A 21468-nucleotide genomic window follows, 5' to 3' on the forward strand; every position below is an offset into this window, starting at 1 on the left:
TCACAGGAGAGCCCGTAAAGTCTGGTGCCAAGAACACAATACATGGTCATTGGAACAGTGGTCCCAGGTTATGTTCACGGACGTGTCCAGGTATAGTCTGAACAGTGATTCTCACCGGGTTATCATCTGGCGTGAACCGGGAACCAGATACCAACCCCTTAATGTCCTTGAAAGGGACCTGTATGGAGGTCGTGGTTTGATGGTGTGGGGTGAGATTACGATTGGTGCACGTACAGCCCTGCACGTCTTTGACAGAGGAACTGTAATAGATCAGGTGTATTTGGACGTCATTTAGCACCAGTATGTCCGCCTTTTCAGGGGTGCAGTGGGTCCACGTTCCTCCTGATGGATGATAACACACGGCCCCACCGAGCTGCCATCGTGGAGGAGTACCTTAAAACAGAAGATATCAGGCGAATGGAGTAGCCTGCCTGTTCTCCAGACCTAAATCCCATCGAGCACGTCTGGCCTTACGATCTTCACGCCCGGGTAGCAGCAGACCGCAAAAATCAACTTGCCAGCCATGTGGCCTCCCACTAACAACCCGTACCAAGGCCCGCCAAAGCCTACAACACGCTCCTCCACCAGAGACCCTGCATAGGAGCAGGATCGATATGGCTGAACACGCAATTAGTGGCTCCAGAGGAGTGGCATGCCCGCCAAATCTAAAGTCGCAACACCTCATCCAACAATTGTTCTTCCTAGTTACTATTCGCGACTTTACCGTACTTTTCAGTAATACCGCTGCGCGTTAAGGGATCCATAATAAACAAGACTGACAAATGACACCAAAAAAGGTTAAGGAAACGTAAAGTAGGGGATGAGTGTCACGGATATGAGAAGCAATTATGGGCGGGAATAGTTAAAAAAAAAAGCATTTTCGTTGCAGTAAGATCGTCTCAAAATTTTTTAATCACCAACTTTCTCCTCGAAATGTGAAAATATTTTTTGGTCTTCTGCTTACACAGGGAAATATGACTGTTGTAATACAATTAGCTCTCTCGGGAAGATTGAGATGTACATTTTTACCATGTACATTCGACAATAGAACGGTAGAGAAATTGAAAGTAGTTTATGAACCATCTGCCAAGTACTTAAGTGCGAATTACAGAGTAGTCACGGAAATGGAAATGTAGGGATTGAAAGAAGGGAGGGGGAGGGGAGGGATGAAGGAGGGGGCGATGGGGAGAGCGACAGTGGTTCACGCACTTCCTTTCGCAACACACCCTGAGTTGGCGCGAGAAGTATTGATGTATATGTTGACACGATGTGCTGAATCTGATTAACTTATTTCTACTCGTCATTCAGCAGTCCGCACAGAATCAGCACCTCGCACAAACACAATTGATTTGGCCAAATGCATCATGTAACGCGTGCATGTTGTTGATTTGTTTGGAGACACCAGTGCCTTTAGAATGTCCCATAACCAGAAATCCAATTTACTGCAGTTGAACGGGGAGACCATGTTACTAGGCCTCGTCGACCAACGCATTGCTCATTAAACATTTGTGTTAGATACTTTCATAGGAGGTGAAGAAAATGGCGTGACGCCCAGTCATGCCTAAAACACATCTGTGGTCTTACTACAGCAGCAACGTCCTCCAATAATGCAGAAGATTTATCGCGCATGAATCCGTGATAAATCACCTGTTATTCGGTGAAGTCCATGACTCAAGTATGTCACCTGCAATTCCTGTTTATACACCGATGCGCAAGCGAACCTGATGCCGTGCTTTCATGACAGCTCGAGGATTTGCATCTGAAAACACTAGTTTATAGTGACAATATACGGGAGAATATTAATAAGTAAAGACTATTTTTTAGGCTCCTTAGGTTGACAGCACTGCCTCAACAATGGCATGCAGTTTTCTCACTGTTGTTCTTGTACATTATTTCTAGTTGTTCAGTCAATAGCTCACTTCACTGTGATATCACAGAATTTGGTAGTGAGTGGCTTCTTGTCTGTTTGCATCAAGGAAAAATGAAGGAAGTCGTAATGTTTAAGCACTTTGAGGGGATTAAATCTTCAGAGATTATTCGGATAATAGCTGTCTTAGTAAACGAATGTTTTTCTTGTTCTCAGTTTCTGTTTGGTTGAATGCGGTCCCCCACGAATTCCCGTATTGTGGCAACATCATCATCAACAGTAGCCGTTGCACTCCGTGTGCTCAATTGTTTGGTCGATATATTCCAATCTCTGTCTTCCTCTACAGTTTTTACCCTCTAACCTCCCTTAAGTATCACGGAAGTTATTTCGGGGCGTCTTCACACCTGTCTTTTCATCCTGTCCCTTTTTCTCGTAAGTGTTTTCCATGTGTCTTTTTCTTGGCTGATACTGCGAATAACGCCCTCAACCCTTATCTTACCAGTCAATCTAATTTTCAACAATCTTCTACAGCACCTCTCATTAAAGCCTTGGATTCTCTTTTTTACCGGTTTTCCCACAATCCCTGATATACTACCACACTGTGTTGCGCTCCAAACGTACATTCTCAGCAGTTTCTTCCTCAAATTAAGGCCTATGTTTAGTACTAGTAGACTTTTTTGGCCAAGAATGTCCTCTTTGCTATGCTAATCTCATTTTCATGTCCTCCTTACTTCTCCCATCACGGGTTATTTTGCTTCCAAAGTATCAGAATTACTTAACGTCGTCTGTTTCGTTGGCACGAATTTTAACGTTACATACGACTTTGATTTAATTTCTTCTACTCTTCATTACTTTTGTTCTTCTTCAATCTATTCCCACTTCATATTCTGTACTAATTAGATTGTTCACTCCATTCAACAGGTTCTTCTATTTTTTTTTTCTCACTTTCACTGTGGATCTCAATGTCGTCAGCGAATCTTATCAGTCGTATCCTTTCAAGCTGAATTTTAAGTGCTCCCAAACCTTTCGCTTATTTCCGTTATTGCTTCTTCGATGTACAGCTTAGGTATAGGGGCGACAGACAATACAGCTTAGGTATAGGGGCGATAGACTACATGCCTGCCTTACAACCTTTTTAATTTGAGAACTTAACATTTGGTCTTGAGATTCCTGTTATTCCCTCTTGATTGCTGCACATATTGTACAAGGGTGTTCTGAAAAGTAATACTTCCGAATTTTTTATTGTGGTCTCAATATCGTAAGAGGTATTACCTGTCCGTCGTATTACTCGAGCGACATTCCGCTTCGCTAACGCAAGCTACAACCCTCTGCGGCTAGAGTGCTCCAAATTGTAGTGTATAACATAGCGATGTGTAACGTAACTATGTCGATGGGTGAGAAACAGCGGGGTACAGTGGAATTTCTAACAACAGAAAACTTGCCTCCAACTGAAATCCGAACAAGAATGAAAGCTGCGTTTGATGATTGTATCTAATCAGCAGTGTGCAGTTTGTGGTTGTTTACGTTCATATCATGAGAGCGTGTAGAGGACATCACTGCTGCACTGTGGTAGAGCAAACAGTACGCACGGTGGGAACATGAAATGCGTGCTTCCTCCTGACATGAAGCAGAGGAAAGTGGACATCTGTCAACAATTAATTTTGTGTTTTTAGCGTAAGAGTGATGGATTCCTTAACAACATTATGACAGGTGATGAAATGTGGGTTCACCATTTTGACGCTGAAAACAAGGGAGCATCAATGGAGTCACGCAAAAACATAAATAACATCTTCGAGGACTTCACTTTGGTAGTGGAGAAGCTGTGCAAGCAGAGACGAGGCTGAAGCTCCCTCAAAAAAGTCAAACGATCTTCAGTGACTCTGTCGACAAACTGGCCCCTCGTTCGGAGAAATGTGTTCGTTCCCATTGTGAATGTTGAGAAAAAAATATGTATATATGAAGAACAAAGATGTGGAATGTAACTAAAGTTTGTTTTACTTACAAATTTTAAAAGTTTTCACAAAAAAATTCGGAGGAATTACTTTTCAGCATGCTCTTTTCCTGTAGCATATTACAACTTTTCTCAGGATTTTGAACATCTTGTACCATTTGACATTGCCGACCACTATTTCTAGGTCGAAATATCTAGTGAACGTGTCTTGGATTTTAGAAAGATGTATGGGAAGGCCATAATTTGGAACGAACAGAATCATCGAGATAGTTGAAGAAATGATTTGTGACGATAGTCGTGCGAACTGATGATACTGCGTGTGAAATGAACATTAACCACGGTTCTGAATTTATAATCGTCCACGAATCTCTAAGCAATCGAAAAGTTTATACTCATTGGTTACCTTGTGAAATAACAGACAAACACAAATAGAAACGTCTGAAAATATCCAAATCACATTTAAGCCACTTTGAAGTGGATGGAGAAGATTTTCTCAATCGCATAGTAACCAGAGAGAAACACGCAGAACGTGACGTGGAAACTTCCATCTTGACCTACAGAAAGAAGTTTAAAAATTAAGCTATTAAAAGTAATTTGATGACGACGGTGTTTCTGGATAAGAAAGGTCCACCGTTGAATCACAGCATCCCTAAATGCAAAACAGTGAATACTGACAGCTACTGTGAAAGCTGAAACCTAAAATAAATGCCAAGAACTGTGAAGATTTCAAAAGGAATGATTTTGCTTCAGTATAATGACCATAGACCTGGAGAAAAAAATGTAGTGCATTCAGAATATCGGTATTGAGTTTTTGGAGCACCCACAATATGGTTCTGATACAGATCCAAATGATTTTCACTATTTTGGTTCTAACAACCCTACCACAACAAAGGTCAAAAATTAATTATGATTGTAGTGTTACTCACGCTGCTAAATATTGCATTTTCTTGCAACAACAAAGTTATATTATGTGGCAGGTGTCATTAGAGCACAGTTAAAGTCATTTCTTGAAATAATAGATAAACTAGGCACTCATCTTTTCGTGTTTCCCACGCTGGTCTCGTTGTGAACTCATGCCTCAATCGTCGAAAATCTAGGTAGTGGTGATTCCAAGCTCGGATGCAAAGAGGCCTAGGTGTTGTTCTGCGATATTCAAAAGTTTTATAGATGTGTTTCATAAACCATTCTTGAAGATTAAACTTTTGCAAGTTAAGACAATGGTGATGTAAAAAAGTAATCAGCACTCCGAATTTAAGTTACACTTCTTTTTTATTACATTTGTTGCAACATCACTTCACAATATAAAACATACTTGAAAATATCTTCCTCACTGTCAAAGTTCAAATTTCATAAACTGTCTACAATTTGCTTCTTTTCAACATGACGATCAAGACTTGACTCTCTAATAATCGCTTACGCGCCCAAAATTCAGAGTTACAAGTACGTCAAAGATCATAGTGACAAAAGAAAGAATACACATAAGAATAATATCATTGCAGTATATACATATCGATGTAATCTGAATGTTGTCACAGAAATATGTTAACTATTTTACAGAAACACAGTAAGAATATTCCTGGTATCGAGAGGTTGAGATGAGGTGCCGTAATGGTTACGTAATTCAAGTACCATTGCATGGTCCAATGATATGAGTGAATCCGAGCCTTTGACAGATGACGGGATTGTGGAAGCGATGCTAGAGTTGTGTGCACGATGTCGCAAATCGTGTTCCTGGACGGAATCAGAAAGATTGCCAAGAGATGAACCAAGCGCTCGTGCAGGACTGACGCTTCTTATCCCCGTACTTGACGAAGTTCTTCACACATTGGTATGAGGGGCGATAAGTGTTTAAGCTGCCGTAGGAAAGTCAGTTCTGTGGCCCTGTGCAGCTGTTGTGACAGATGGTTATATGGGTGGGAATGTAATTCCATGGGAATTGGGGTAATAAATGGGTCTCTTCCATTGTATTGCTGAGTATGTTCAAGGGATAGGACAATAACTGAACAGAATGGGAAGAATAGAACCCTTAAGGCTGAACTGGATAGTGCCAGGGCGCAACTGATGAGGTTAAGGGGGGAGAAGGGTGAAGACAGGTGGGAAGCTGTAGCAAGGAACAGGGGGCACAGAAAGAGAACAGTATCTGACAGTTTCATCACTGACACAAGCAAAAGATTTGCCTTGCTACCTCAGTCAACTAACCAAGAGGCTCAAGTAGATATAGACATTCACTAAAAATAGAAAGTAGAAGAAAAGTTCTGTTGTTAGGTAGTAGTCATGGAAAAGGTGTGGGCCAGATCTTGCAGGAAAAATTAAGTTTTGTTTTGTTTTCTTTTAGGGAGAAACATCAACTGGGGTTACACGAGCCCAGGTCAAAACTATAGAACACGAGGACACAGAGGAGTTGAAAATCGACTATACCTCAATCCCAATTGACGTAAGAGAAGACAGCTAAACATAGAAACGTGGAAAAAGGGCTATAAAAGACACCATACAGAAACGGAAGTCCAGAACTAAAATTTAAATGGCCTTCGCGATAGTGCTATGACGGATAAAAAGCAAAACGTGGTCGACAGCTTGCGCGTCGTTTCCTAAAATGGCCGGTAACTCAGGCGGCAAAACCAAGCGGGAACGTAAACGGTTAAAATGGGCATTCTGTCAAGAAATGGCGGACAGTTAAAACTTGGGCACAATGTGTAGAATGGTGGGGGAGCGCCACTTAACAGACAGTTGCTAAAAAGACAGTGCCCAATACGCAACCTAGTTAAAATGACCTCCTCCCCGCGGGAGGCCCAAGAGAAGGTCGTCTAAGCGGCTGGGAGAGGCTTAATAATCTGCATCTTATTCCCATGAAGGAAGGACCAAAAAAATGTTCAAATGTGTGTGAAATCTTATGGGACTTAACTGCTAAGGTCATCAGTCCCTAGGCTTATGCACTACTTAACCTAAATTATACTAAGGACAAACACACACTGTAAGTAGGCTGTTTATGTTTTCTTATTGGCATCGTTACGTAGCGCTCTGTATGAAAATCACTGGCTGTGCTGTGTGCAGTCTGTGGCTAGTTTTCATTGTTGTCTGCCATTGTAGTGTTGGGCAGCTGGATGTGAACAGCGCGTAGCGTTGCGCAGTTGGAGGTGAGACGCCAGCAGTGGTGGATGTGGGGAGAGAGATGGCGGAGTTTTGAAATTTGTAAGACTGGATGTCATGAACTGCTATATAGATTATGACTATTAAGGTAAATACATTGTTTGTTCTCTATCAAAATCTTTCATTTGCTAACTATGCCTATCACTAGTTAGTGCCTTCAGTAGTTTGAATCTTTTATTTAGCTGGCAGTAGTGGCGCTCGCTGTATTGCAGTAGCTTGAGTAACGAAGATTTTTGTGAGGTAAGTGATTTGTGAAACGTATAGGTTAATGCTAGTCAGGGCCATTCTTTTGTAGGGATTATTGAAAGTGAGATTGCGTTGCGCTAAAAATATTGTGTGTCAGTTTAAGCACAGTCTTGTACAATTGTCAAAAGGGGACGTTTCATATGTCGACCCTTAGCCGAGGATACCTCACTGGAATCTTCTGATTTTTTTCTTGTAGTTTGTGTAATTAGTGTAGCTATTGTTTATTGCTAGCGCGTAATTGTAGAGAGAATCTCCTTTGTAATTGCAGTGTTTCATTGTTGTTGTGGCATGCATGTAGATTTGCACCAAGTATTTCGCAGCTGCGCTTGCAATTAACTAGATATTATTTTCAGTGCTATGTTAATGTGTTTTCTTATTTTGCTCTTCAAATTGTGCTTTTCTGTGTTGTCGTGTGAAATATTGTGACAATTATGGCGTGTGAAAAACGTAATACTAGGGTCCAAAGTAAACTGAGAAATGACAGTGAAGACGAAAGCAGTGTGTTAGCGCCACCGTGTAATGAATTAACTAATGTTCAACATAGTAATTTGGTAATTGTGCATAGGGAAATGGAGGGGGCGGCAAACAATGGCGTAGGCAGTGAAACAATTAGTGAACAGGGAATCAATATCGATCGATCGATCGGCAACAGCTCGCCTCAGGAATCCGAAATGACAGGACTTAATTTTGCAAATACTGAGATTCAGGTTTTGCGTCCTCACCGTTTTCTCAAATAAGTCAAGACACATTTTCTGCTTGTCAAAATGTGAATGTTGCCGGTGCCAATGCACTGCCGAAAAGCGTAGAGGAACAGATTCCAGACACTAATGCATTGTTATTACAGTTAATGCAACAAATGGAACAAAATCAGAGACAAACACAGCAAAAGCTTCAAAAGTTAGACACCACACTTGAACAAACACATGAAGATTTAACTACTGAGTTACATAACATTGAATCGAAATGTCAAAAAGTCTGTAATGAAGTAAAAACACAAATTTGTGAGCATTTTCAACCTATTTTTTCGCGGCATGAAAATGCATTACAGGATCACGAAGCAGCCATAAAAGAACTGCAAACCATTGTTCGTGAAAATCACGACACCTTGCAAGCTAAAATTGACTCAGTTGCATCTACCGATTCGGTTACGCAACTTGCAAAAAAATCAGGAAAACTTAAAGGACACAGTAAATACTCTGAAACTTGGTTCAGATAAACACACTGAGGAAATAAGTACACTATCAGAGAAAGTAGCCGAACTTTTGGATCAGTACACTAACTTATCTACAAAGGTAGATGATGATCTGAATGACACAACACCTGTAGCCATCACTGACACAGAAGAGTATGAACAAATTAAGAAATTCAAACAAAATCAGAATCAAATTAATACGCAACACAAAAGAGAAAGCCGGCCGCGGTGGCCGTGTGGTTCTAGGCGCTTCAGTCCGGAACCGCGTGACTGCTACGGTCGCAGGTTCGAATCCTGCCTCGGGCATGGATGTGTGTGATGTGCTTAGGTTAGTTCGGTTTAAGTAGTTCTAAGTTCTAGGGGACTGATGACCATAGCAGTTAAGTCCCATAGTGCTCAGAGCCATTTGAACCATTTTTTGAACAAAAGAGAAATCCGGGAAGTACAAGATCAGTTGGCACAAGTAATACAAAAATTACATATTTCAGAGGACACTCGCGCTCCAACACAGGAAGAGGGACTTAGAAATACGGAACAACCACAAAATAATAACACAGGACACTTCGGAAATTATGAAAGAAATTGGCAAGGCACACCGAATTTTGAGATGGAACCGCCGAAACGACGTAACAATGACCGACATGCGACTCGCCGACATGATGATTTTGACTATAAGCTGTTCATTACTACACGTAAATTCAAAGCATTTATGAATTCTGGCAACGACATTCATCCACAAGCATGGCTCCATCAATTCTCTCATTGTTTTCCTCCCAACTGGTCATTAGAGCACAAATTAGAATTTATGTGTGGCTACTTAGAGAATGAACCAGCTGAAAGAATGCGATCGGTCATTCACGATTGTCACAGTGAATGAGAATTTTATCATGCCTTCCTCTCAGCAAATTGATCTCGAGCTACACAAGACCGAGTAAAACATAGCATCATAATGATGAAACATTTCGAACAATCTGAATTTTCCAGTCTTGTGAAATATTTTGAAGACATGTTGCACATGAATCAGTACCTATCAAACCCATACAGCCCCTCAGAACTCATCCGCATTTTCTTAATCAAATTACCTGAACTTTTACGACATATTATTTTGGCAGGACGTTGCAAAGACGACATTGAAGCCTTTCAGAGACTCTTACAAGAATTAGAGATTGACACTGACAATCGCGGAACGCGAAAACAGGAACACAACAATTACAGGTCACATCCGTCGCAATTCCGCGATGAAAGAAATAATAACTGGACACGACAAGGCTATTCTCACAACACAAATCGTGACCAAAACAGACACCACACGTATGACAACCGTTCGCAGAGTAGTAATAATTACAGGGAAAGATCACCTCTCTGCGGTAATGACTATCACAGAGACAATCAGAGAAACAGACAATATGGGAACCAAAATAAATATTATCAAGGGAGACAGAATAACTTCAGACGCAACAGTCCACCACGCAGTTATGATTCCGGGAGAAATTCTCCACCACATGACCGACAAACAAGAAACTATGTAAACTACCGACAAAGCGACAGACCTGAATTCCATCAGAACTGGCGAGCTTCAAACAGGGCAGGGCCTTCTCGTCAAGGTGAATTTGTACAAGTTAGGTCTCCTAATCCCAATAACGACGCACGCCAACAATGAGACAGACAATGACTCGCACTGCAGGCAGCCATGTGCGCCGGCTGCCTCAGCGGAAAGTAACATAGGCGCTAACCTTGAGAAAAATTTTAGCATTCCTTACCGACGTATACAACATGATAATTGCTTTGAAGTTTAAACTCTGTCCACTAGGAAGAGGAAAGGATTTCACCACATTTCACATGTAAAACCATTTATTCAGAGATAATCTGCCTTTGAACTTGTCTTTCCTATAAAATTTTTCACTTCACGTTACTAATACTCTTTGTCACACTCTAAACTGTTAACATGTAACTATGTTTTGAAGTTAACTATACAGTCTAGAACCTAGGGAACATATTTAGACAGTATTTACGAGCGCATTGTTATAGTGAACAGACGACACAGTGTTGTTATTTGTACATTCTTGCTTGTTAGTTGCACGATTACGCAACGACTATAAGGCTCACATACTTAGAACATTTACCAGCACTGCTAATGAGATTTTAATGCAACATTTTGGTTTACTTGAAAATACGTTCTGGATTTAAAGTACTTTCTGTGAGATACCAGATGACACAGTTGTTAGTTTATGTGAGAGCTACACGACTTTATCACGACGCTACTAATGAGTGACAATTTACTATGTTGCTTTTGCGGTGTTTCTGTTTCATATCTGCACAGTTTTTCTGAATTATTCTGGAAAGTAAAACATGTTTTAGTAGTAACTTTTGTGGTATAGCTGCAGTGAGACAGCCTTTTCCGTAGCACAACAGTACGTTACAGCACAGTACTTTCTTCATCACGGCAATAAGCGTAATAACTAAGATATCTATACGCAAAGCATTTCACTTTTGTTTATCATGAGGTAAGTACATTGACTTCTGCAGAACTTAGCTTTCGGAGGACAATAACTACGACAGTTCCACGGAGATTATATTGCAACAAGACGCACAGTTTAGCGCCGCAGTACTCGTATTTGAGTGATTAATTTTGTACTTAAAAACATTCATTTTTAAAGATTTTTGAATTACAAAGAAAGTTTTCCATGATACATTTCATTCCATTGCTGTAATCTGTAACACCTGAGGGTATAATTGCATTAATCCTCAGGGGGGGGGGGGGGGGGTACACGCTTACTTTGTGTACCATGTGTCTGGCAAGCACAAGGAGCCCTAGCTAATATGGTATTTGCTCATACAACTTTACACATCGGTACCATATTTCTCTAACACATAATTACACAGCTATCTGATCATTTAACTGAGAGAGACAAACATTTTTTTTTACTACATCAGTGACAGGTGTTTATGTAATTACACAGTTGGATAACTTCACACTTATGAAATTGTATTATGTATGTACTTTGTGAACTCTTCATATTTTTTCAGAACCATTGTGATTCTATGAGAGCTTTGAATGATGTATTTGGTATGACATTATGATTCTTAAGGTACGTTTGAGGTAGATGACACTATTGAAATGAGCAGAGAATATTTTTTAGGGTTTGAAATTATTGCAGAAAGCTACGACGTTTTTGAGATTTGACTGAGGTGTTATGATATTATTATTACGACGACGATGTGTATTATGTTGTTGAGGAATGTTTATTATGATATGTATTTATTATGATGAAATATTGAAGAAGTGTCGATGAATATGTATATGTGTAATAAGGTAAGGAATAATGAGTAGTGGTTAGGGACTCTGGTTTGTGAAAACGGTTGTTGGAAACCAAGAATCGTACTTTAAGAGTTATGAGATGTATGTAGATGCGCGAATGTATCACTATGCTGGCGAAAATTTTTTGGACACTTATATTTCTAGGATTTTATTTTCTACACATTTGTAACGCATATTCTCAACCTGTGAAAATACTTTTATGTGAGACTGCCACTGTAGCGGAAACTGCTGTCGTAAATATTTCAGTAAGAAAGGTAAGTGACCTTGACGTAATGCGTTTTGGGCGCCCAGCTGAGAGATAGTCGTCTGACAAAAGAAAGCCATTAGGTGAAAAAAAAAGGGGCTATTATCCTCGCTATTGACATTCCTTTGTAGAAAGCATCGCAAATACGACACGCTCATTACTTGGAAAGATACTTACATCTGCACACCTGATTATGACAAGCGTCTTTCTACGAGAGTTGAGAGAATTTCTACTAACTTATGAAATGTCACATGACTGTTGAATGGTATTTTTATGCTTTGCTTTTCATAGCTGCTTATTTCATTTGATATCTAGTTCCCAGCTGTGTTGCAGCATTGGTTTTATAAAATAAAATAAAATGCATTTGCTAATGTGAACACTTTCTGTCAACAGATCTATTACATAATAATTTTGTGATCCACATTCTTCAAAAAAGGAGCACTTGGAAAGGAAAGAACAATAAGAAGGGACTAGTAACAGTAACTGCATACATAATTTTCTTTTCAAGTACATGGTAATATTTTTTTACAATAAGTTGTTGTGTAGCACCACTTTAATGACATAGACATTAAGATATTAATATACATTTCCCTTATCTGCGTTGTTGTCTATAGTGTACTATTTTTTCTGCTTGAGCTTTGTCATGTTGAGGTATAAGTTATTGCATTTGCTGCTGCTGCTTGCCAGGCATAGTGCTACTAAATTTCACTTTGTATTACTCTGTTAAGCCAGTTTTACTACTGATTTATTTTTCTTTTTGCTGCACATTGGCTCATATTAGTGATAATGTTGCATTTGCTCTTCAAATTTAGATTTACTGCTGCTAGCTTTGCCAATTTTCATTTTTTATTATTGCTGTATGTGTTAATTGTTTTGCACTGCTGCATTACCTCGTCCCTTAGTTTAGTATCTGAGCTCAGTAGGTTTAAGTTAGCTTAACATGGGGTAGGCTATATAAGAGAACGAGTTGTTATGAATGGAAAGAAATGCATTGAGAAGCTATAAGAAAATGGTTTGGCCAAAAAAGTATTTAAAAGAGGATATGAACAAAAAAGTAGGATTTAGGGACAACAGGTTTAGGTAGGATTTTCATGGAAATAAATGATGAGGTAAGATAATGGAAAACAAATAATGAGGTAAGAAGTATGTGAACATATAAATACAGAAAGCCTGCTTGGATAGGATTTTTTTGGTGGAAACAAATGTTGAAATAAGGCGAAAGATCTATGGAATGAAGTTTTGGGTTGGACTGCAGTAACAAATGTTACACTGAAAACAAACCCTGTCCTGTATTTTTGTGCTATTACACTATGTGAATTTGTCTTTTTCCTGTCTTTATGTGTTTAGCTAATAGGAGTTATGTTGTAGAATTTTTGTGATAGTATGTTATTTTCTTTGTAAAGATGTTTAGACATTATTTATTCTGTTCTGTTTTAATGCTCATGTGTGAAGTTGATGTATCGAAAGTTATTCTGATATTTTATGTATGTACTTACGTCATAATTCCTGTAACACTGTTGTATATGTTTATTTCTATTCTTTTGTAAAGCCCCTATTACTACAAATGCTATCTGTATTGTTATGTTCTTTAATGATGTATTTTGTACCTTTGTAATTGTATTCTTATGTTATAAAATTGTAATTGACACCAGTTCATGAAATTAAGTAACTTGTAAGTTCCATTTCACTGCACACGTTTCTGTTGGTCATAGTATATGGACAGTATGTGAGAATGAGATTTTCACTCTGCAGCGGAGTGTGCGCTGATATGAAACTTCCTGGCAGATTAAAACTGTGTGCCCGACCGAGACTCGAACTCGGGACCTTTGCCTTTCGCGGGCAAGTGCTCTACCAACTGAGCTACCGAAGCACGACTCACACCCGGTACTCACAGCTTTACTTCTGCCAGGAGACGAGGTACTGGCAGAAGTAAAGCTGTGAGTACCGGGCGTGAGTCGTGCTTCGGTAGGTCAGTTGGTAGAGCACTTCCCCGCGAAAGGCAAAGGTCCTGAGTTCGAGTCTCGGTCGGGCATACAGTTTTAATCTGCCAGGAAGTTTTAGTATGTGAGAAGTTGGGAGTGTTAGTGCTTGCACGTGTGATGATAATTCAGAAAGGGTCTGGATAACAGCATTGCTGGTTCTAAGGACATTTCAAAAAAAAAATTTGTGAGTACACAAGTGGTGGTTTATGGACTTGCTATATTGTCTGCAAGACTCTTCGATGGTGATTGTGCACCTGCACAGTCGCAACAGATGGCTGCTGGCCATTTCTACAAGGACTACAGTGGGTCTACACCTTTGCTGACTCACCAGTACCGTTATTTCTACAAGGACTGCAGTGGGTCTGCACCTCTGGTGGTCCACCACAATCTCTACCAGGACTTAAGTGTGTCTGCACCTCTGGTGGCCCACCAATACCATAATCTCTACCAGGACTACAGTGGGTCTACTCTGTGATGACCTACCTACCAATATTCTTCAAAACTTCGACTGACTCTGCTGTGGGTTTGCTCTGTTGTGGCCCATTACCTGTCTGCATGTCTTTCTGTTGGAGGGACAACACTACTTCAAGACTGCATGGAAATCCACTACTTGCATGTGCATTCTCTTTTACTGCTCAGACTTTGAGAAAAAGAACAAAATACTGCAATTTTACTGTGATGAATGATCAGGACTGTCTTTATGGACTGTGAGAAAATTTTAGCTTTTGACCAACATTGTATCAATAAGTGTGTGCATTTGATATCTTTGTTATTGTAATTATGAAAAATTTTATCAAATCATTATTGGCCACTGCCCAAAACAATGTGTAAAATTTTTAGTGGGGAGCATGGGGGCTATGTAAGTAGGCTGTTTATGTTTTCTTATTGGCATCGTTACGTAGCGCTCTGTATGAAAATCACTGGCTGTGCTGTGTGCAGTCTGTGGCTAGTTTGCATTGTTGTCTGCCATTGTAGTGTTGGGCAGCTGGATGTGAACAGCACGTAGCGTTGCGCAGTTGGAGGTGAGCCGCCAGCAGTGGTGGATGTGGGGAGAGTGATGGCGGAGTTTTGAAATTTGTAAGACTGGATGTCATGAACTGCTATATATATTACGACTATTAAGGTAAATACATTGTTTGTTCTCTATCAAAATCTTTCATTTGCTAACTATGCCTATCAGTAGTTATTGTCTTCAGTAGTTTGAATCTTTTATTTAGCTGGCAGTAGTGGCACTCGCTGTATTGCAGTAGTTCGAGTAACGAAGATTTTTGTGAGGTAAGTGATTTGTGAAACGTATAGGTTAATGTTAGTCAGGGCCATTCTTTTGTAGGGATTATTGAAAGTCAGATTGCGTTGCGCTAAAAAAATATTGTGTGTCAGTTTAAGCACAGTCTAGTATATTTGTTCTAAGGGGACTTTTCATAAAACCAATGCCCGAGGAAGGACTCGAACCTCCGCCGGGACCAGCCGAAGGAAGGACCATTGGCGATGCCAAAGTGACATCAACTCCTGACAGACGGCAACACAGAGATCATCAGAGGCAATAAAGGAACTAGTGGGCTGATGTACGATGACCGCAGCCTTGGCACCAAAGTCAGCAGCGTCGTTTTCTGGCAGACCGACATGACCAGGAACCCACATAAACATCACAGTGGCTCCATCAACAGTGAGCAAGTGACAGGTTTCTTAGACATGTTGCACTAAGGGATGGGAAGTGTACAGTGCATAGAGACTTTGAAGGGTGCTGAGAGAGTCTGAGCAGGGGACACAATTTAAAAGCCTATGTCAGCGGATGTGCTCTGTGACCTAATACAGGGCGAAGAGCTCGGTTGTAAATACTGAGCAGTGTGCTGGAAGCCGATATCGAAAAACATCAGCGCCAATAACGAAGGCACACCTGACACCACGGTCAGTTCGAGAGCCATCAGTGTGCACATAGGTACTATCTCGAAGTTCCATGCAATGGTCGTGAAACTGAAGGCGATAGAGCGAGGCTGGAATGGTGTCCTTCAGAAGCGAATAAAGGCCAAGGTGAACACGGGCGCCGTACAAAGCCAAGGTGATGAAGGGTTCACACCCACAGGGAAGGTTGCAGTTGTATGTATTAAGAAGAAAGTGCTTGCCTGCAAGAGAAATGTGCTACAACATCTGAATGTGAACAGCGTCTGGCCCTGGGGCAGAGGATCGGGATGAACTGAGAGCACGACCTAGCTCCCTTATAGTAAAGGTGGCATTGTAACATTCATGATTCCGAGAAGAGCAGGGTATAGCCCGAATCTCCTCCGCTCGTTTCCGATGCAGAAAGGCAGGGTGATAATGGGAAGAACTCAAAATTTCCGTAAAATGGCGGCCAAGGGCGTTGGAGATTGCAATAGGGTCCACAATGACATCGTCTGCTACTATCAGGCCGAATGTTGGGGAATGAATTTTGGTCCCAGGGAGCCGTCGGAGGTTGGCCCACACTACAGAGGAAGTGGTGGAGCTGTTAAAAGAACTAGTGAATGAAATACAGATAGCGTTTTTACTATCCTCAAGAATGCGACGACACTGTGGATGCATCTGTTTATAATGAATGCAGTTTACCATCGTAGGACGAAAATTAAAAACGCGGAGAGCACGTCTCCGCGCGAGAATTGCGTCGCAGAATGCCTCAGTCCACCAAAGGACTGGGACACGGTGTAGTAAGGAGGAAGTGCGAGGAATGGAACTTTCGCAGCGGTAAGGATAACGTGTGTAAATATTCCGCAACTGGGGAAATCTTGTTCTTCGAAGTTCACCAGGGAGGAGTAAAGCCGCCACTTAGCCTTACTAAGTTGCCATTTGGGTGTGCATGCAGGTGGGGGGAGGAGTCAGCCAACGGATAGACCGTGGGAAATGGTCGCTCGAGTAGGTGTCAGAAAGAGCAGAACACTCAAGACAATGAGCAAGCTGGGCAGTGCAGAAGGATAGGTCCTAATGGGAACAGGTGTGCAAGGAGTTGGAAAGGAATGTGGGTGCTCCAATGTTAAGGCGGAAGATGTAAAGTTGATTAAGAAGGTCTGCCAAGAGGGCACCTCTCTGACAGACTCTGGGAGAACCCCAAATGTGATGGTGTGCATTAAGTCACTGAGTAGCAGAAATGGGTGAGGTAACTGCCCAATAAGCAGAAAGAAGTCTGCCTGGTGACATCGAATGATGGAGAGACATAAATGGTACAAAGGGGGAAAGTACAAAGGGAAAAAGTACAAGGGGAAAAAGTCGTGTGAGGATGAAAAAGACGAACTGCAACAGCTTGAAGACAGGTAGTCAGGGAGATGGGTTGACCATGAACGTCATCCCCGTATGAGCAGCATGACTTCCCCTTGAGATGGAATGTCAACCTCAGGGGGAAGGTCAAAACGGACTGGGAAGAAATGCGAAAGCTCAAAGCGGTCGTGAGGACGCAGTCTTGTCTCCTGTTGGCAGACTACAAGGGGACGCTGCGATGTTAAAAGCAGCTGTAAATCCTCTTTGTGGGATCGAAGGCTGTGAACGTTCCGTTGGAGGAGAGTCATGATGAGAAAATGATCGGTTGTCACCTGGGTGGCTGCGAAGTGCTCCTACAAGGCAGAGAAGCAGGAGCATCCTACTCCATAAGGTCCACAGAAGCACCGGCTTTGCTATGCTGTCGGTCTGTAGAGTCCAACTGGTGGTGTGCACCGGCGACAAGGAGGCCAGCCGGGCGAAAGTATCATATGGCGACACCGTTGAAGATGTTCAAGTTGGCGAAGGAGGAGGCCATGTGCCTTCATTGGACTTCTTCGAGCCTTTCTGGTTAGTAGAGGAAGACTCAGGTTTGGTTGGCTGCAAGGACGTAGAAAGTATTAACAGGAGTACTTTTTCTGTCCTTTCTGGTCTGCTGGTTGTATAGCTGGTGGCTTCGCCCCTTGAGGCGAGGGTTTGATGGCTTGTTGCATAGCTGGGTGAGAGGATGGCGATGCTACATTAACACAGGGCGATTTCACAACCTCAGTGCTGAATTTGAGGTCTCATGTCTCTGTGACTATGTCGTTCATGCAGCGAGACGTAGCAAGAACAAAACTATAAGGGCCAGACAGTAGAACGCAGGTTTTGCGACTAATCAAAAACTTGAAGCGACCGTGTAAGGCACTTTTTCCTTTACCTGGATCTTCTCCACAGCTCACTCATCAAGATAGATGGGAAAATTTCGGGAGGAGCCGGCGTGGTCACCATTGCAGTTGATATAGCTAGGAGTAGGAGGCGGACAATTGCCCTCATGTGCATCCCTATCACAGGTTACACATTTGGCCAGGTGTCGACAAGATGTTCTAGTGTGGTTGAAACAATGACACTGGCAGCAGCGCATTGGGTTGGGAATGTGCAGTCAGACTGTGATAATTTTATAGCCTGCTTTGATCATTGACAGAAGCACAACGCTATTGCAGGTGAGAAAAAGGGAGCACGTGGGCACTAAGGAGGAATCTACCTTTTTCATCACGCAATGGACATCAATGACATCATTATCAGAGAGGTTTTACTGGATTTTGGCCTCAGTCATACCGTCGAGCAGCCTAGTGTGAATAACACCATGGGAACAGTTCAAAGTTCTATGGGTCTCGACATGAACAGGATAGCTGTGGAGAAGTGAGGCGGAAAGCAGTTGTGCTTGAGAATCAGAAGAAGTCTCCAAAAGCAAAGTGTCATTCCATAAACGAGAGCATGATTTCACAGGACCAGCAATTGCATCAACATCTTTCTGAATAACAAAGGGATTTATTGTTGCGAAGGACTGACTATCTTCAGTACATGAAACCACGAGGAACCATGGTGCAGCTGGAAGGGTCTTTGAATTGTTAGCATAATTCCGTTTACGTTTCGTAGACATTGATTGTGAAGATGATTGGCTCATTGTGAGGAAATCCCCAATGATTGACAGCATCTCAAATGGCGCGCTCCTTCCAACATGCGGCTCCCTTCACAAGTGGTGCACCTGCCTTAGGTGTTTGTTCACACCTCAGGTCACACCTCTCGAACACCTGACGTAGGAACCAATCTGCAATTTGGGAAGGTAGCAGCTCAGGCACTCACCCCTCCCTGGACCTGGCCTTTACCAGGGGGTTCATGCAAACCCTACCTGACGAGCCAGGGTTTGGAATAACGCATTACCCAATCACCTGTTATGCATATGACGCATGGGCAGGCCTTCAGGAACCTCAAACGCTGAAGCAGAGGAAGGATAAGAGGAGAGAAACAAAGGAAGGAAGAAAGAACGAGAAACAGTGGTGAGACTTTTTTTTATGTGAGCGACTGACAATGCAGAACATTCCCAATAACACCCCAGACATGTTCCCCAAGGGAGGGAAAAAAGAATAGCAAGAAGATAGACATGGTACAGAAGGGAAAAGATGCTCCAAAGGCTGGGGCACCTTGGAGGCCAAGCACCAACTCGACAAAGAGTGGTGAGCCCTCTGGGGGGAATAATTAGTTGACAGGTACTAAGTCACAAGTATTTTCAAGCTCAGTGCATGACTTAGCCAAGTTACAGACGATGTAAGATCTTTGTGCAAGGGTTTTACAAATCAAGATCATGTTGTAGTGGTTGGAGCGGGAAACAATGTTTATACTGATCAAGGCTACAATATTGAGTTGAGCTGGTACAAATAGCATCTGCAACGAACCATACAACTGTTGTCATGGTTCCTGCTTTCCTGTGATATGAATGGCCCCAATTGAACAGCTCTGTCAGGAGGGTCAATATGAAGCTAGATCAGCTACTTTATCAGCCATAAGTTTGGTTCCTGTTGATACTATTGATAGATGGGACTTCACAATACGTAGAGAAGGAAAGGATAAATTGGCTGGGAAGATAGAAAAATCTTAAAGGAGGGCACTGAAACTCAAGAGAGTACTTCTGTTTTAGGCTAAGATCAGTGTCCAAACATCTAACATTGATTAAAATTAAGCTTCATGAGAAGCTCAGACAGGATGGTACCAGTGATGTTAAAATATCAAAAGATTCCCATAACAGTTAAGTGAAAAATAATGTTAGTATGCCACAAGATTCTTATAAAAGCACAGTGAAGAATGATGTTAGTATATTGTATCACTATATCAAGGGATTAAAAAACAAAGTAGGTGAGCTTCTTGTTTGTTTAGAAGATTTCTAAACTGAGAGTGGAACAGATGTACTGTGCCTGTCTGAACATCATATAGTCACAGGTAAGGAAATGGTAAATGCAGGTGGATTTAAGCTTTCAGACCATGTAAGTAGAGGCACTAAGGAGAGAGGAGGAGTTGCCATATATGTTAAAATCTGTCACAGTGTGAAAAATTTGGAAGCTACAAATTGTTGTATATATATGAAGATAGTAACTGTTCTCAAAAGATCAGATACCATTGATGACCATGCATCTTCTTTAGAATAAATGATAATTAATTGAAACCCTCAGCTGCCGACAGTTATTGTTGATATATCTCGATGGGGACAACTGAAAATGTGTGCCCCGACCGGGACTGGAACCCGGGATCTCCTGCTTTCATGGCAGACGCTCTATCCATCTGATCCACCGCCATTCATCTATGTCCTCGGTGGCTCAGATGGACAGAGCGTCTGCCATGTAAGCAGGAGAACCCAGGTGTGAGTATATTTGAAAACAGTTTCCCTAAGAAAACAGTGAAATATAACTGTAAGAAACCATCCACAAAGCCATGGCCTAGTAAAGGGATAAAAATATCTTATAAACAGGAAAGGGAAATGTATCTTATGACTAGGAGGAGTAATGATACAGAAACAGTGAAACATTATAAAAACTACTGCACTGTATTAACAAAAGTTATTAAAAAGTCCAGAAGTATGTACATTATGTCTGAGATTTGCATATCTGATTATAAAATTAAGACAATTTGGTATATTGTTAAAAGGGAAACAGGGCAACCGGTAGCATGGGAAGACTGTATTTCTATCAAACTCAATGAAAAGTTTGTTAACAGGAAGTCAGAAGTAGAAAATATTTTTAATAATCTCTTTTAAGTGTTTTAGAGGAAATAGGATCCAGCTATTGATTAGAAAATGCAAGGCAGTATAATGGAGAAGCAATACCTATGCAATTTGATAAAACTGAAATTCAAATTAGAAAAATAATAAATTCACTCAAAAGTAAAAGCTCACATGGAATTGATGACACTTCCAACTGAGTACTAAAAGCTTGTTGCCAACAGATAAGTAGGATTCTCAGCCACATACGTAGTAGCTGACTGAAATAAGGCATTTTTCTACATAGACTGAAATATGCTGTCGTTAAACCAATGCATAAGGAAGGGGATAGGATTGACGCTAACAACTACCGCCTAATCTTACTTCTAACAGCTTTATCCAAAATTCTTAAAGATGTAATGTATTCAAGAATGGCATCATATATTTGTAAAAATGAAGTTCTGTAAAAAAGTCAATTTGGTTTTCAGAGAGGCTTTTCAGCAGAAAATGCTATATATGCTTTCACTGAAAAAATATTAAATGCATTGAATAACCGAACATCACTCAC

This window comes from Schistocerca nitens, chromosome 5, assembly GCF_023898315.1.
Source record: "Schistocerca nitens isolate TAMUIC-IGC-003100 chromosome 5, iqSchNite1.1, whole genome shotgun sequence".
Lineage (NCBI taxonomy): Eukaryota > Metazoa > Arthropoda > Insecta > Orthoptera > Acrididae > Schistocerca > Schistocerca nitens.